This window comes from Bos javanicus, chromosome X (genome assembly GCF_032452875.1).
Source record: "Bos javanicus breed banteng chromosome X, ARS-OSU_banteng_1.0, whole genome shotgun sequence".
In the NCBI taxonomy this organism is placed as follows: domain Eukaryota; kingdom Metazoa; phylum Chordata; class Mammalia; order Artiodactyla; family Bovidae; genus Bos; species Bos javanicus.
Window position 1 is genome coordinate 22,818,504 of NC_083897.1, and position 6,686 is coordinate 22,825,189.

Here is a 6,686-nt window from a genome sequence, read left to right on the forward strand (position 1 = left end):
GTTTTCCCCAATGTTTTCTTCTAGGAGTTTTGTAGTTTCAGGTCTCATGCTTAAGTCTTTAATACATTTTTAGTTGATTTTTGTATATGAAGTAAGGAAAGGGTCCAATTTCATCCTTTTGTATGAAATGCAGATATACAGCTTTCCAAACTTTCCTGTTTGTTGAAGAGACTTTTATTTATTGTAGATTCTTGGCACTCTTGTTGAAGATCGGTTGACCATGACTTTATTGGGTCAATTCAGGGCCCTCTATTCTGTTCCTGGAGAAGGAAATGGCAACCCACTCCAGTGTTCTTGCCTGGAGAATCCCAGGGACAGAGGAGCCTGGTGGGCTGCCGTGTCTGGGGTTGCACAGAGTCAGACACGACTGAAGTGACTTAGCAGCAGCAGCAGCAGCAGCTATTCTGTTCCATTAGTCTATATGCCTGTCTTTATCCCATTACTATACTGTTTTAATTACTGTAGCTTTGTAATGTATTTTGAAACCAGGAAGGTATAATGTCTCCAGCTTTGTTCCTTTTCAAGATTGCTTTGTTATTTGGGGTCTTTTGTGGGTTCCATATGAATTTTTCAATTGTTTTCCTCATTTTGTAAAAAAAAAAATGCCATTGGGATTTTGATGAGGATAACATTTAATTTGTAGGTCAATTTGAATATTATGGACATTTTAACAATATTGAGTCTTCCAGTTCATGAACATGGGATGTCTTTCCATTTATTTGTGTCTTCTTTAATTTCTTTCATCAATATTTTATAGCTTTTAGTATATGGCTTTTACCTTCTTGCTGAAGGCTATTCCTAAGTATTTTATTCTTTTTGCTATTGTAAGTTATTTTATTTTCAAATAACTTTTTGCTAGATTATAGAAATGCAACTGATTTTTTTATGTTGAATCTGTATTTTTCAGATTTACTGAATACGTTTATTTGTTCTAACAGCTTCTTTGTGAATCTTTTCTACATATAAATAGTTTTCTATACATAAAATCATGCCATCTGCAAACAACTATTTAGCTTCTTTTTTTTCTGATTAGGATGACTTTTATATCTTTTTCTTGCCTAATTTCTCTGGCTAGGACCCCAGTACTTGAATAAAGTGGTAAGAGTGGGCATGCTTGTCTTGTTTCTGGTCTTAGAGGAAAGACTTTCAGTTTTTCACCATTGAGTATGGCATTTGCTGTGGACTTTTCCTATATGGCCTTTATTATGTTCAGGTAAATTCCTCCTATCTTCTAAAAACTATTTGAGATAATAGAAAAAGAAGCAATGTCCTCAATTCCTTTATGATCCTATCACAACCTAATTTTCAAAATAAACCAATAAAAAAGTTAAGAACCAAAAAACATAGTAAAATTATAGGCAAATTCAACATAATCTTATAAATGAAAAAGTCTTAAAATGTCTGCCAGATGAATCCAACCAATGAGGTAGTTTTTCTAAAAACTGCATCAGAGGGATTTCCTTGGCAGTCCAGTGGTTAAGATTCTGTGCCCTCAATGCAGAGGCTGGGGGTTCAGTCCCTGGCTGGGGAACTAAAATGTCGTGTGGTGTGGCCAAACTTTTTTTAAAAAATTGCATCATGACTAAGTCAAGTTGAATTTGTTCCAGGAATTATAGAAAAAGCAAAGAAAAGATCAAATCATCCCACTGAATTCAGAGAAGTTATTTCAATAAATTGTCCACAAATTCGTGATTTAAAAATTCTTAGCAAAATGGGAATAAAAGAAATTTTCTTAGCCTTATAACAGATGTCTACAAAAAACTGTAGTGAGCCTCATGCTATGTAGCAAAATGTTAGAAACACTGATATTGAATCAGGAACAAGGAAAAGAAGTTGATTATCTCAATGCATTCACCACTCACTAGAGATCATGACTGATGAAGTAAGATAAGAAACAATTAAAATGATTACAAAGGGAAAAATAAAATTTTCATTATTTACAGGTGATGTGGTTATATTAGAAAATCCATGAAAATCTAAAGACAAATGACCAAAAATAATATGAGCAAGATTCAAGAATCAAGACAAACAAAAAAAAAATAAGTAAATGTATCTATAAATAAGGAAAAATAGACAAAATAAACTATAAAATATAAGGGATAAATTACATCAAAAGAGGTACATCACAGTTATATGCAATCTATTATTATATAAACTTTTACAGAATCACTTAAAAGAAGATTTAAATAAAGAAGTAGGCATGGATGGGAAGACACAAAATAATTAAGATGTCAGTTTCCTTCAAAGTAATCTATGAATACATTGCAACCGCAATCAAAACTCCAATAGAAGTTTCCATAGAATTTGACTTACTGATTTTTTTTAAAAAAAAAATCTTCTTTCAGTTTATTCAAAATAAAAATTGAAGATGAGGTGTATGAAAGTGAGATGTATGGAAAAAGTAACACGGATATTTACATTACCATATGTAAAACAGATGATCAATGGGAATTTGCTATATGGCTCAGGAAACTCAAACAGGGGCTCTGTGTCAACCTAGAGGGGTGGAATGGGGAAGGAGATGGGAGGGAAGTTCAAGAGGGAGGGGATATGTGTATACCTATGGCTGATTCATGTTGAGGTTTGACAGAAAACAACAAAATTCTGTAAAGCAATTTTCCTTCAATTAAAAAATAAGTTAACTAAAAAACCCCAAATCTTTCAATTTATTCAAAATAAAAACAAACATAGAATTATGAAAATATGATTTTCATAATTGAAAGGCTTGCAAGTTGTTTTTTTAAGTTTTTAAAGCTCATCTCCATCCCTCAATAAAGTATACTTATATTCACTGGGTGCTTTGGAAGGAGCTCTCAGGTGGACTGCTTACTACATCTTGGACTTCCTATCCTGAGGCTGTATCAGTTGGGTCAGGACCATGATGGAATTTTCTGTGTAGTTTTCTAGAATGTAAGTCAAATATGAACTGCTTGAGTTTTTCAGGAATTACTACATTACTGAAGTCTGCAAACACATGCATATGCCTAAAGTTGTCAATAGCTTTCACAGGGCAATCTGTATGTGCGGAAGACAATGTTTAAATGTGTCACCATCAGCGTGTAAAAATTTATTGTACCGTTTTCACTTATTAATTGTTGGCCTACTTCATTCTGGAACATTTCTAAACTTTCTGTATCTTCTTTCATACAGTGGAACCATATCAGAAAAGGCAGTCTTTCCTCTGTCGATCCCTCTCCATTTTCAAATGCTATTTCTCAGACAAGAGGAACACATTTATCTTGAATCCAATTATATATCTCATCAGAATTTGTCATAGATTCCAAGTACAACATATTTGGAGCAGAAAGCCCTGATGGTTTGTAGATTATGTTGTCTCCATTGTATCTTTCTGGTTCTGAAACAACCCCAAATGCAGCTAGCTAGGAAGGCACAATCATCATGCAAAATATTTGCTACTCTTTCAAAAACTCTCTATAGTTTTCTGAATCTTTTTGCTCAAAATATCTAATGATACTTCTTTTCCTGCGGACAAGAGTGGTGATTTCTGCTAAGTCATGAAGTTCTTGAAGGGGTCACTTTTTTGTTGCCTGATGTAATCTGCAAGTTCTTTCTCTTATCACTACCCCTGTATCTTCTCTTCATCATCTTCCCATTATGCAACAATTTGAAGGTTGTGTATTTGCTTATCCTGTATCTCTGTGTTATATCAGCATGCTGATCGCAATCAACTTTGGCAAACACTACTTGATTTGCATTTGTATATTCTTCCTTAATGACATTGGAAGCTTCCTCAAAAATTGTGTGCAACAATCTGCTTTTTTTTTTTTTTTTTTTTTTTACCACTTTTGTTCCATAGAACCATGGAAGCATGCAAGTATTACCTCGTTTGTCTTTGTTTTTGAGACAGACAAGAGCGAAGCTCTAGACTAGCAATATTCCATGGCACTTTCTGACAATTTTCTTTGGCTCCAATACTTGCATATTTTTCTAAGATGATTTTTTTCCTTCTTTTACATTGTTTTCTTCTTTTTTGTATTACTTTAGTAATGTTCATGTCTACAAACTCAGGTGAATAAAAATTAGGTACATTAAAGTATAATGTTCAAGGTTTCACATAATGAGAAAATCCCAGAATTAGAGGAATCAGAGATCTTGATCACAATATCATCATGGGAATCAAAGCAGTTAGAATTGCATTGTAATATTTACGAGAACTGAACCAAGACCTGAGATCCATGGCATTACATAAGAAACTTCTCCAAAGTCCCATTTTTGTCCCTCTCCTCTTGAGTGGAGTAATTGGAAGGCTACTGAGAATCCACTAAAGACCATGATTTTATTTTGGCTAAGATAATAAAGAGCCATCCTAATGGAAACTGGCCAAGGGCTTTGCCAGTTTCTTTAGGGCCAGTTCTGACATCTGGCCATGTCAGCATGTCACACAATAAGACTCCTTAAAAATATAAAACCAAAAAAGAAGGTAACCAATTCATAATAAAGATTTATTAAGTTATTGAAGGGAACAAGCTACCTTATTCATTCCACTTAACACTGAAAATTTAACATCAGTTTAACATTTCAAGGCTCTATTCTCCTCTTCCTTCAAGAAGACTTCTCTGATTCTGCCAATGAGAAGAAATTTTCCTCTTTTCAGAAATCTACAGCTGTACTTCTCATATTTAATGGGCATATATGAATCAGCCAGGTACACTGCTAAAGTGCCAGTTCTCAATCAGTAGGCCTAAGGTGAGGACACTGGAAGAAGCAAGATCTACAACCCACTTCTACAAATACCTTAAGGGCACCTATCACTCTCACTTTGGAATTCTAATTATTTACACATATACCTTCTCCCCCCTCCACTGAATTATAAATTCCTTGGAAGTATGACTATTGTTGTTGTTTAGTTTCTAAGTCATGTCGGATTCTTTCACAATCTCATGGACTGTAGCCCGCCAAGCTCCTCTGTCCATGGAATTTCCCAGGCAAGAATACTAGAGTATGTTGCCATTTCCTTCTCCATGACCTACTGATCTTAAAATTCATATTTTTCAAGTGATAGTGTTTTCTTGTTACTGTATCTAAATTTTCTACATATAGTTCATTTTGATCAGAGAATGTTCAATGTATCATTTCTGCCAGCTTCAACTGAATTTTATTGTCCCACCTAACCTCACTGGTATCTTTCACACCTGCCTACATAGCTGCGTGTGTTACACTTGGCACCCCTTCTTCATACATTTTTGTTGTAGGTTACAGAGTGTATACTGATTTCTTTTCATACTGGTTAATTTGAGATGATTTCTGAAAGAAGGAGGCAATAAAATTTTTACTTCATTTGTCTTCAAATCTTTGCATGTTTTAATGTTGACTCTTTTTGTTACATGTGTGAAGTACAAGGAATATAATTTTCCACAGATTGTGAATAAAATAAAAACCATTGAAGTATTATCTCCTTTAAATATACACAGTTCCTATTTTTCTTTGACCTCACATATCCATTCCATATCCCCAGTATTTCTATCCTAATATATTTTTATACTTGAATGTCTATAATTAAGTCACATTAAAATACATATGTAAATTGAAATTAAAAATTTTCTATTGGCACAAAGTTCTATATGCCTTTCTTCTGAACTGCATTGTAATTATAATTATCACTATTACACAATTTTAAAAAGAATATAAAATGTTTGATTATTTCATTAAATATTCTTAAATATTTTATTAAATAATGAGTAATTATTCATCATTTTATTTATAATATTAAATAAAACATTTACTATTTATTAAGCCACTAAATTTATTAAAAATAAAATTTTATTGCAAATCCATTTCTGAATGCATTGGATGAGGATAGGTTCTCTGTTAACTTAGGTATCTCTTAAGTGATACTACTTTCTGACAGAATTAGATAAGGTTCAGCATCAATTCTATCCCTCTTTTACACACACAACCACACACACTGAAAATTTGCTGTGTAGTAGGATCCTTGAGAACAGGATTATAGCCAAAGTTCGATAACTAGGATATCTGGCCTTGGGAACTGATGAGGTTGGGATAGTGTAAAGAACCATTCTGAGCCTGGACTGGGAGTGGGGAGGTGTTGGGAGAGAATGGATACATGTATATATGTGGCTCAGTCCCTTTGCTCTTCAACTGAAATGATCACATCATTAATTGGCTACAGCTTAATATAAAATTATTAATAGCAGAAGTTACATTCCTTCTCCTTCACCCTATTTATTAAAATTTGAAGTCATATAAAGTAAGATGAAAACTAAACAAAACAAAACAAAAAAGAACCACTCTGAAACTACCTGGCCTGAAAGAGGCCATAAATGATATATACTAACCTTGACTACACAGCTTAGATGGCCCAAAGCCAAGAAGTGTTCATTCAGTAGTACAACACCAAGGTCTATGAAAATCATTGCAAAAACAGTCTGTTAGATGAAAAGAAGTACAGACTGATAGGCTTGGTGACCTGGGTTTCCACCCTGGTTCTCCTACCGTGTGCTAGCTTAGTGATCTTGAACACGTTCCTTAAGCTATGCAAAGCCTAGTGTGATCGCATATAAACAGGGGGTTATAATAACTATCTGAAAAGACTGTTGTGAGAATTAAGTTAAATGAGATGATTTTATGTTATAGGTCCTGGTCAGACCTGCACAGAATAAGCATTCACCGAAAGCATGTTCTTCTATCATTTTCTAAAAGACATT

The 6,686-nt window shown here is 33.8% G+C and overlaps 1 pseudogene; it reads right to left on the reverse strand.

Moving 5' to 3' along the window:
- Positions 1-2,748: 2,748 nt before the first annotated feature.
- On the reverse strand, positions 2,749-3,853 carry LOC133243182 (endoplasmic reticulum resident protein 44-like; annotated as a pseudogene).
- Positions 3,854-6,686: the final 2,833 nt, after the last annotated feature.